Source organism: Pinus tabuliformis, chromosome 2_1, assembly GCF_031772625.1.
Source record: "Pinus tabuliformis cultivar Carrire ecotype Pingquan chromosome 2_1, CPIR1, whole genome shotgun sequence".
Lineage (NCBI taxonomy): Eukaryota > Viridiplantae > Streptophyta > Pinopsida > Pinales > Pinaceae > Pinus > Pinus tabuliformis.
In genome coordinates, this window is record NC_142299.1 from 919,527,677 (window position 1) to 919,539,908 (window position 12,232).

Genomic DNA, 12,232 nt, shown 5'->3' on the forward strand with positions numbered 1-12,232 from the left:
GGAAACAACAACCATGAGGAAGTAATTCTAGATTTGATGAAATTGTTGGTTTTGTAAACTTGAAATTAAGAAGAAATAATGGAGACAACAACCATGAGGAAGCATAAAGCACACAAGTACCTCTGAACTAGAATACACATACATGGTTTCTCCAACTGGTATATTAATATAAGCCACCACTCCTCATCTCCATCCTTGTGAGTTAAGAGCAATACTCGATAAAAGATACTCTGCTAGGCTTCAACCCTTAACTCTTCAACTTGATCAACACTCTTGCTTTATCAGGTTGACTTAAATTAGATCGATGGACTACCTGGTTGGGCACATGCACTAAGTGTTGTTGGAAAGAAGATATTGAACACCTCCTCAATTGCAGTTTTGAATCTTGCCAAAACTCAGGTTAAGGGAGGACGAGGCTAATCCTCTCAAGTCGAATCCACAAAGGTAATCGAGAATCCATTTATTTTTTGTTTTCTTTTTCTTTTCCAGTTCTCAACTCAAAATTAAAGAAACGTTGTCTTAAGTGGGCTTCACATATACACGAATACATGAATTCCATTCAGTTATAATCTTACTTGGTTATAAATAAATATAAAAAAGAGAAGTTCTATTAAGAAGATCTGTTGAATCGTTGGCCTACTGGAATGACCATGTAGCCTTTCAACCAACAATCAGTCGACTGGTTACCATTTGTGGGGTCTCAAGTGTACGCTACACATTTGCACTAGCTTTGAAGGGAGGAAATAGACTAGTTTGTTACAGGTAGGTGTTCAAACTCCTCCCAATAAATTAGCCCAATTCTTACATCCAACTACCTTTCTAATTGTTTTTTGTTTGTAAGGAAAGTTAGTTTTCTAAATTTGCAAGCTTTCAATTCACTCTTTTTGTTTGTCTTTTCTATGCTAAGTCTAGGTTGTTAATTGGCTTCTACAGAATTCCCCCAAGGTGCAGTAATAGAAATTAAGATACCCATCCACTAATTTAATTAAGTAAAGATCCATTCACATGCTAATAACGAGGTTAAAGTAAAATTTAATTTATCATTTTAAAAACATAATTCTCAAAATAGTGTAACTTCTGTGTACAAACGTTTTTCAATGCACTGACATTGATGCAATCCATTTGTCTTGAAGAGGAGTACAAAATCATGAATTTTTTCACTACCACCTTATTTTTTCTCTTGCTTCCGCTATTTTGCCTTTGGTTCGGAGTCCTCTGAAACCAAATTTCCACTATCTAGTCACAAAATGATTTGAAAGTACTTTTTTCATCTCAAACATGTAAGCTGAATATTTTTTGAACACCAAGCCTAATAGTTTACAATTTCTTGTTGTTTTCTTGTTATCAACGTCAATTCCCAAACACCTATTTTTTTCTTATTCTCGATATCTGCAACTATGGTTAGATGCAGAGACTCTCTAATTCACAAGCACCTCTCATTTCTCTTAATTTTCATCTCACTAGTCCTTTTTCTCCTTTCCCTTCAAGCTTTTCATTACATATTAAGATTTAGTTTCTCAATTGCCAACCACAAGTTTGCGGTTGTTTGCATCGATGCATTCTTGACGCAAGCTTCTAGTGATCAAACACTAGCACCTACATGCTACCATGAATTATTTTCACAACCTGGAACACTCTACTTGTGTGGTTGAGCTCCATGAGATTTGATCATACTCAAGTCTCACACCAGCTATCTATCTTCTCCAATTGTGTCGGTCTTTGCCATCTACCCAGATTTCTCCATCTATGTATATCTTTTCCATCATTAATAGAGGCTTGTCACTTTGAGGTCCACATCTATGATTTTAGTCATTAGTAATTATGACTAGCAGCGCCATTTCTTTGCCTTTTCGAGCCTCCTCTTCGACCATTATGTCTTGCACATGTTTATATGTTCCAACAACTTTTGTTGCATGCTTTCCTACCACTCCATAAATTTCTCCATCAATTGCTTGAAAAGCAATATCATTTTCTTGGTGGTGTTTGAGCCCTTATTTCTTTTCTGACCATTCGTATGTTCATCAACGATTCGAATGAGATAGTCAAATTACCATGTGGTTTTTTACAACATTAGTAGCGGCACCATTATTTATGTTCGGGTAGTTTCAGATGGTGAGAAACTTTGTGAAAATGATGGTGTCCAGTAGTGGAGGCCCCTTCAACATTAACATGACTGCATTCAGGAACAATATCAACGTATCCACAGGCATCACTGGAGTTCGAAACTATTATTATTAACCCCCCCTTGATCGACCATTCAAATTCATGACATCACTTATGGTAGCTCCACAACCATATCCCATACTAACGAGGATGCAATCCATCTGTTTTGACACTACAATCATTTACATGCATCTTCTACCCATATATCCATGGATCTACAAGGAAGACAAGTGAAAACTATTATGGGCATCTAAGGCCGACCTGCTGTGCGCCTATAAATCTAAAACAACTCGTAGGTTGAGTTTGTGTCGATTGTAGATTGAGTATTTAAAGAAACTATCTTCCTAACATATAAATGTTCAAAATAACCAATTGAAATGAAAATACCAAAAAAAACTGAAACTAGACAGATATAACTGATGAGTGATTCGATGTGACTTAGATGCATATGATCACCTAAATTGACAACAAACACTCCTTGAACGGGCTCAACTGTGATCCAGTTTTGGCCATCATCCTTGGTAGCCTGGAGGCCTCCAACTTGGTCTTGAAGGAGAAGAGTGATGGTGCCTAGATCAGTGTGCCTCTTCAATCCCAATGTCATGTCTGGTTGTGGGCATTTGGGATAGAAGTTTATCACAACTTTCTGGTCCATCTCCACACAAGCGTTGGTCACTGCTTCAGTTTCCAATTACAATGCCTCTAATATTATCCCCAACAGTTTGCATGCCAAACCCATCATGGATTAGTTGTATTTCTCCACAACCTCCCTGCAAATACACAACAATTTAGTGTTCAATTCATATGAAACCAAGTTGAAATCAATTTATATGGGGGATGCATGGGATGGAAGGGGGTACCTCCAGCCATCGAGCTTGACAGGCCACCTGGTGTAGTCACACTGGTGAAGGGGATAAGAGAAGTAAGTGAAAATTTCTCTCCAATCGAGAATGGCTTCGCCCTGCAGATGGCTTCTCACCACAAATCCTCCATGCTTTCCACCTCTCATGTCATATTTGAGCTTCTCCTCTATTGGGAGGGCAAAGAAAGCCCTGGAGAGCTGAGTCACAGACTCTACAAGCTCCTTGGGAACACCATGATCAACCACCTGGAATATTCCCCATTCAAAACATGCCTTGGTCACCTCCTCCCTCACACGGCCCCTCTCCTCCCCAGCGATGCCTATGAGAGAAATAACAGGAATGTCTTTGTTGAAGTGGTTGTAGGGCACCTTAGGGCACTCATCCTTGTCTGATGAAGATGGACTGCAGGGATTACAAGGAAATTTTGTCGATCCCTAGCCACCATTGTGGGCGCCATTGTTTAGTATCAGATTACTAGTCACACAACAAGAAAGATAGCTTACTCTACTTAGGGGCACAAGGTGATCGAAAGAATGGTGAGCTATTTTAGATTTATAGGCACACAGGAGGGCTGCCTTAGATGCCCTTAAAAGAGTTTGATGCAGCAGCAGAGGAGATAGATTTGAAAATAAGGAAGAGAAGCTGAAAACCATGGCAGGTGTAGGTGTTGAGGCAGTAGACAAGTGATGCAGGTGTTGAGCGCAAATGAGGCAGCAATTCAAACCACGATAGATGTAGGTGTTGAGGCAGTAGGCAAGTAATGCATGTGTTGAGCCCAAATGAGGTAGGTGTTGACCGACAGTTGACTCCTCCATAACTTTGTATAAACAAAAGTTCACGCCTCCTTATCTTTGTACTAAAGAAATGACATTAAGTGTTTGAAGCTAATGCTAACTTGAAAGTTAGCATCAATTCAAATTCATAAATGTTTCAAACACTTCACTGCGGGTTATCCTAACTTTTAATTACAATCTCAGAAATCATACATTACTTCAGGCAATGAGAGGTTCAAACTGAAACTTTGCCTAAAATTTTGTTTGATTAAATAATTTTAATAAAATTTTGGTTTAAAATGTTGAGTACATTCATTTGTCAACCCAAATTAATACCACGGCGACGTCTACCGATCGCTAATAGTCCCTGTAGTCCTTTGGCAGGGACTAATAAGAATGTTTCCTAAGGAGTTTCGATTTTTGGGTCGGAGATGAAATGGTTAGATATGCTTTGGCTGTTTGAAGGGATTGTTTTACTTGTGATTCATGGGTATATAATGATGAGGTGTGAAAGCATAAGGTTGTGGGGTGTATTTAGAGAAGGAAGGGAAATAGAAATATTTGTGAAATAGGAAAATTTTCATATTTGTGAAATATTTGGGGGCTGGAAAGCCAAGACAACTGGAAAAGAAAGAATGGGCTAAAGTGAATTATTACTCATTTTCTAAATATATTTCTATTTTAACACATTTTCCAAATATGTATTTATCTTTAGATAAGAATTTTGGACAAATAAGTTTTGAAACGAAAGAGTCACCTTAGACTCTTTAGATTTAAGGGTTTGGATATCTCTAATGCTATTATATTATTTAAGGCAGTGTCACATGGTTCGGCCTCAAGTTTAGGTTCGACAATGGTTAGGTTCACTTTGAGTTCAAATTTTTTAATGAGGTTCAAATAAAGTTTGCCATTAGATTCATTTATATATAAGCATATATTAGTTTAAAATGAATTATAGGATAAAATAATAAAAAATCAATATCAATAAACATCGAAAATGTCATCACGGATATGGAAACTCCAATGATAAATTACAAACTTGAGTTGTGACATGAAATTATGAATTTTGATCTATGCACTTGGTTAATGGTTATGAGGTTCACAGAATCTCAAAAGATTTTTAAAATTCACCAAAATTCAAACCTCAAAGTTAAAGTTCGAGGAACCTTATGGCATGAATTTAGAGTAGTCTTTAAAATGTACACTATCAATTCTTTTTTCGAGTTGAAAAATTTTCACTCAATTTTTTATCATATCGAATTAAAATCCGAATTCAAATTCAAACTTAGTAACTAACTATGATTGCCATATAGTAGGCAGACTGATCCAGCTATTTCAATTTCCCACTCTATAAGAGCTTTTGCGATAATTTCGAATTGTTCAGCCATTTACTATTATAAAGCTTCATCGCAGACTTGTATAGCGCACCTTCACTGTTGGCATTCTTTCTATATTTCCACATCCTCCACGTTTGAAATGTTTCGTCTGTAACGATTTGCATGGCTTTATGCTTGTGCATGAATTGGCATTGAGCATTAACATGAAGCGTTCCTGGTTTGTAGTGATGAGAAAGTAGGATTGAACAAAAGCTCTTGCATTGCACGATAAAACATTTTGTTCAAAATAAGTTTGATGGCTAGTATCAAATAAGTTTCTACTCACCTCCATAACAGCTAAAAACTGGTAGTTTCTCTTGTCTTTCACTCATATATCAAACCAACAGCTTACAATTTGTTTTCCACTTTTAGCCATAGACATTATTAAAACTCTCAAAAATATCCTAGCTACCCAGCAAAAAAATAATGTATATAACTGTAGGTAAGATAGTTGTGGCTTTGTTTTTTATCAGTGGAGATGTATTTCATTTTTAAATGAAAAAGAAAAGCTGAGAGAATTAGTGGCTACGAATTCTGTTAGCATGGCAACTTTGTGTTTTCTGGCATATACAACAGTTTGAAATACTCTTCTTTATTCTATTTTTGGATTTTTCGTATCTTTTGTTTTTCTATAAATTGTATTTCCACTCTAATAGATTGGTACCATAGCAAGTTTTAGAAGAGTTTGTGTTTATTTTTCCATATTTGAAATTGCTAGCATTAGATGGAAAAAATTATGATGTCTGCTGTGTTGAGATGAAATCATATTTTGCTCGAAAAATATGTGGAAACTTGTAAAAAAAGGTTGGTTTTCCTGATCTTGCAGACCTGGATGTTTTCACTCAGGTTGAGAAGAGCATATTAAAAGTAAATAGAAAAAGGATGTCAGGGCTCTTTACTTTATAAAACAAGTATGGTAGACTTTTGCATACCAGGATGCAGTTTTCAATGCACTCACTCAAAATGAGAAGAGCATACTCAAAGTAAATAGCAAAAAGATGTCGAGGCTCTTTACTTTATAAAACAAGTATACGAGACTTCATTTTTCCAAGTATGGAAGTCTTTGAAAATGCATACCAAGGTAGCAGCAACAAAGTAACGCTTGTCAGATTAAAATCGTTAAGACGAGGTATTGAAAATGGGAAAATGGAATCTGAGTCATTGAATTTTATCATTACTCACGCTACGAGCTAGGTTAATCAAATCAGAACTCATGGAGACACTTGAATATCAAATAATCATAGAAAATATTTGAAAACTCTCCCACTAGATTTCATCCCATTGATGTCGCAATATAAGACTTAAAGAATTTAACTCAAATGTCTTTTGATGAGCTTATGGGTTCCTTGCAAATCTATGATCAAAGGATGAATAGACCCCTATCATTTTTAGAGAAAGCTTCTAGATCTCAAGTTTTGGTAAGGGGAAAAGATAGATAATAAAACAAAAGTGTTGGGAGAGGAAATTGAGATGGAAATGTGAGCCACAACCATGAAAAAGGAAGAGACGATATAAAATACTGGAAGAGGAAGAAGAAAGTTTGTTATTTCAAATGGGAACTTCTCATAAAGGTGAGAAATCCAATGTTCAATGCCATTTTGTAAAAGATTGGTGAGAAATCCAATGTTGAATGCCATTTTTGTAAAAGATTGGAAATTCTACATTGGAATGTATAAAATAACAACGTGTGTGATATAAATATGAAAAATGCAAATTTTATCAATAGGGAAGAAATTAAAAGTGAGAAAAAGGAAAATATATTTATTATTTGTAATGAAATAGAAAAAATTAATAAATATATTTTTCATAAAAATTATGAATGGAAATAAAAAATGTTTTTTAACATTAGTAAAATTTAAATTCAAAATGGGAAAAAATAACAAAGTTTTATGAAAAATCCAATTTTCAATGCCATTTATTATTGAGAAATCCAATGTTCAATGTCATTTTTGTAAAAAAATGGAAATTCTACATTGGAATGTAGAAAATAACAATGTGATATGAATATGAAAAATGCAAATTCATTAATAAGGAAGAAATTAAAAGTAGAAAAAAGGAAAATATATTTATTATTTGCAATGAAGCCGAAGAAATTAATAAATATATTTGTCACTTGTAAAAGTAGGAAAAAAAATAAATAAATTATTATTTGCAATGAAGCAGAAGAAATTAATAAATATATTTACACTAAGTCTTTCCAAATGCATCACCAGAAACCAGGGAAAGTAAGATCCCTGACTTTGGGAGAAGTGAGTGGTGAAATTCACCAACTCAAAGCAGAGATTTTTGCAATCAAAGCTCAAATTGCAGAAATTAAAAAGGCAAGGACATTCAAGAAGAAAAAGAAGAAGAATCCTGGAACACAACAGCCCATAGCCAAGAAATTCAAGTTGCTGAAGGAAGGTCAGACCCAAATTTTGGCTTTCAAGATATGAGATTGTTTACCATCACATATCAGCAACATCATGTCAAGGTAAAAATCTGTATCCAAGGCCAGATATTTTTCATGACTGCATTATTAGATTCTGGTGCAGATATTAATATTCTTAATATCAGAAATGTTCCAGCGAAATATTGGGTCTCTGCTCAAAGAGAAGTTGTAGGCCTAGGAAATAAGAAACTCAAATATGAAATTCCTAGAGCTTCACTATGTTTTGATACCCACTGTGTATACATGAAGTTTGCCATAGCAGACATCCCTGTTGATTGTATATTAGGGAATGTCTTTTTAGCTGCAGTAGAACCTCATGGGTCAGCCAGGTTGAAAGGAAGTAGAGCTGGTTATTTTATTTCTGTACCCACCTCTAAAGATAGAAGAAAAAGAATTGAGCTTCCTTATGTTTCAACCCCAAGAGTTTCTACAATGGTTCAAGCCATGCAGAAATTAGACAAAGCAGAATCTTTGCTATCAGATCTTAAAGATCTAAAAAGCACATTGAGAGTAGAAGAACAGCTGAAACTACCTCAAATCAAAAGAAGAATCCAAGAACTGAAAGGAAAGCTAGAAGAAAAATGTTGTTCAGAAGAGCCAAATGCTTTTTGGCACAGAAAGCAACATACCATTAAGTTGCCCTATAAAGAAGGATACACAGGAAAGCCCTGTAAAAGCAGAGCAATCCCTATGAGCCAAGAATACAGAGAACTATGCCAAAAAGAAATTCAGCAATTGCTCAACAGAGGATTGATCAGAGAATCCACTAGCCCCTGGAATTGCTATGGATTCTATGTAAACAAAAGAGCTGAAAAAATTAGAGGTATCCCTAGACTTGTGATAAATTACAAGCCTCTAAATTCAGTTTTGGCCGATGTTACTTATCCCATTCCACATAAAGGAGATTTGATCAGGAGAATTGCAGGAGCCAAAATATTTTCAAAATTTGATTTAAAAGCAGGATTTTGGCAAGTTGCCATTGATGAGGGAGAAAAGTTCAAAACTGCTTTTAGTATTCCTGCAGGGCACTATGAATGGAATGTCATGCCATTTGGTCTTAAAAATGCTCCTTCAAAGTTTCAAAAGGTCATGGATGATATTTTCAAGCCATATTTTGATTGGCTACTTGTATATATTGATGATGTTTTAATTTTTTCCAAAAATATTGATGATCACTTCAAACATGTAAATATTTTCATGAAGTTGGTCAAGAAAAATGGGCTTGTGCTTAGCAAAAAGAAAATAGAAGTATTTCAGACTTCTATAAAGTTCTTAGGCCACCAGATTTCTAATGGACAAATCTCTCTGCAACAACATGCCATTGACTTTGCAGACAAATTTCCAGATGTCTTAAAATACAAGACACAACTGCAAAGGTTCCTTGGCTGCCTAAATTATGTAAGCAGCTTTTATCAAGGCTGTGCCAGTGACAGGAAAGTGCTCAATAAGCGGCTTGGCAAAAATCCCCCTCAATGGTCAGACGCCCATACCAGAGCAGTGCAAGAAATCAAAGCAAAGGTAAAGTCTTTGCCTATACTGTATATAGCAGATGATGAGGCATTCAAGATAGTTGAATCCGACGCCAGTGACATAGGCTGGGGAGGGATTCTAAAACAAAAAGTTGACAAGGAAGAACAAGTGGTACAGTTTGCCTCAGGAGTATGGAATCTAGCAGAACAGAATTACTCTGTTATTGAAAGAGAAGTGAAAGCTGCATGGAATTGCATCAGCAAGTTTGCAGTATATCTAATAAACAAACCTTTTCTTCTCAGAACAGATGCGTCAGCAATGAAGAAAGTCCTATCCAAGGACATCAAGAAACCAGAAGAAGCAAAGTTTGCCAGATGGCAGGCGCTCTTTGCAAATTTTGATTTTTCCATTGAGCACATCAAAGGAAAGGACAATTGTCTTCCTGACTTTCTCAGCAGGGAATACCTTGAACAAAACACAGCACATATCATGATGATTATTACTGAGTGGGACCAGCACCAAAAACAAGAGGTCTTGAGAACCATTCCAGATAATCAAGACTGGGATACATACAGAGACAACTGGAGACCCACATGGCAATTAAGGAACACAAAAGTCCTTGATGCCAACTTACAGCCTCACACTGATCTACAGCACTATGTACCTGAAAGAAAGGTGTACCCAAAGGGTAGAAAATGGATCCATGATATGATGTATGACAGAGAAAAAGCAGATGCTGGAACCGCAAGGCGGGCATTGGAAACGAATTTTCATGACATTGGAGGTATTTGGCACCATGGAGGCCGTGACACAGGAATCTATGAAAGCTATTATTGCATCTACCGGACCAGAGATTTGTGGATCAGCCACCCTCAAGTCCAACCATGTGCTCGATGGCCCAGAAATGATCCCAAGGTAATATTCCCCGACACAGTTTATGATTTTTCAGATTATAAAAAGTTGTGGTGGGACTTCATGAATGTTGATGACAGAGAAGAAACCCATTACACAAAGTTGAAATTCAGCACAATGGCAGCATCCCAGAAAAATCTACAATGTGAATGGTTTCAGAACTGGTGGACAGATTACGGAGTCAGCAGAACAGCCATGGACCCAGTATATCATGAAAGATATGAAAGAAAATATTGTCACAGATGTTTTGAGTACAACATTGGGGAGTGTTTTCATCGCATATACAGCACAGTCAAAGAAATGACAGTTCAAGAGTGGGATCCTTCTCACAGGACAAATTATTCCCTCCAGGAATACATGAGAGAGCACTTAGAATGGTATGTCTTAACCAAAGTCCAGCATCAAATCATACTGGGTAAACCCATGATAGTCCGGAGGATTTATACAAAGGCATGTGATGATTTACTTTATAAAAGAAACAGATTCCCTGATCTGACTGTATTTTGATTACGTACCAGTCACAAGGGCTTAATTGTGGCCAGAGTTCCCGTGGGCTTTACTGTTTAAAAGCTTCCACAGTGTAAATATTCTCATCTAGTCTTTTCTCGTGGGCTTTTTCTACAAAAAGTATCCACTGTGTAGATAGCCATAATTCGTTTTAGGTACATGAATCTACTTTATAGACTATATCTCATGCGTTACCCGAAAGCAATTATTCGGTCTGCTTTATGGACCCGAATATTTGTGCGGACGTCGCTCTGGTAAAGACTGAAAAAGTAATGATTCTTTAAGCTTTAAGTCATTTCTGTCTGACCAACAGTGATGTTTGTCCCCCCTTCTCATCCTATATAAGAAGGGTAAGGTTCATTTGTTGGGCATCGACATTTGAAGAGTCTTGTGTGTGTGTTTGAGTCAAGTGTTCTCCTGCTCTGCATCTGCGGACATCCAGTCTGATCTGCTTGCAACACGAGAAATCACTCAAAGTCCTTAGTTGGTTTGAGAATCCTGCGTATCAGTGTGCTCGACACTGATAAGAACCTAAAGTGGCCGAACCATTAGAAGAGTCAAGTGTTTGGGTGTTAAGTCTGATTCTGAGACAGAGCCTATACCTCGCCAGCAGCCTCCGGTAGTAACTTGCTCAATTTTGAGCTGTGAAAAGTCCGGTAAATGCGAGATTAGTCTATCTCTGTATAGAATCCATTTCTATAAAAGCTCTGTAAGCATCCTGTGAGAATTTTCTCCATTCTGAATAAAATGAGTATGCCATTCTGTTATTGAGTACCTCTGTATATTTATAAGTCCGCTGTGGTAGTAGTTTTCTCTGTGCTTTCATCCCAAGTTCGCAGGAAGTTCGCCAAAAGATCGAAGGGACACCAAGGCCATTTGAAGGCATGGACGCCGTTGTTGAGGCCTGCAGAGTGTGAAAGATCCAAGTAGGTTCATCACTGGTTCATCAGGAGTTGGCTACCAGAGAAATACGAAGAGACACAGAGAAAGAGCAAGCTCGTGACAGGAGCCCCTGCTAGAAATTGGTATTAGAGCCAGTAACGTCTGGTTCTAAAAGGTTGGTACTCAGATCTCTCTTGTTTTAAGTAAGAATGGAACCATTCAGAAAGTTTGTTTCATTTAGAGAGCTTGAAGAAGATCCTCATCCAGAAGAAAATCCTCTTAAAGAAATGTTTGAAAATAGTTCAAGTAGAACCTTAAACTCTGTTGAACTTACTTATGAGGAATTTCAGCCTTCTGCAAGATGGGCTTTACCAGATATAACACCCTCTGAAGTCTATAGTGATTTAGCTCCTTTCCATTTAATTGCTGCATCTAGAATTTCCATCAAAGAGTCTGTTAGTCAAGTCCAAGAGAACTCTGAGAGTATTCAGACAATACCACTGCTAAATCCTCAGGCCTTACAAGCAGAAGCAAAACGGTTAAAGACAAATTATCTGCATCTTGGTTGTATTCGGGTTGGCATCAATCCTTTGGTCCATAAAGGATTAAAAACATTTGTGCTTGCTACTGTTAGAGATCTAACGCACAACAGATATACAGATTCTATAATCGGTGGGATTGTAGCCCCTTTGTCTGATGGCCCTGTATACTTTGATTGCTTCCCAAACTTTTCCATATATGTGTTTGATGAAACCATTAAAGATATCTTACAGCTGCAAATCCATACTACGGGTTTTGATATGAAGAGAAAGAGGAACAATATAGCCATCCAGACCAAAGCATGTTTCAGACATA

The 12,232-nt window shown here is 36.8% G+C and overlaps 1 pseudogene; it reads right to left on the bottom strand.

Annotated features, from left to right (window-relative positions):
- Positions 1–2,105: 2,105 nt before the first annotated feature.
- Positions 2,106–3,483, bottom strand: LOC149203655 (naringenin,2-oxoglutarate 3-dioxygenase pseudogene; annotated as a pseudogene).
- Positions 3,484–12,232: the final 8,749 nt, after the last annotated feature.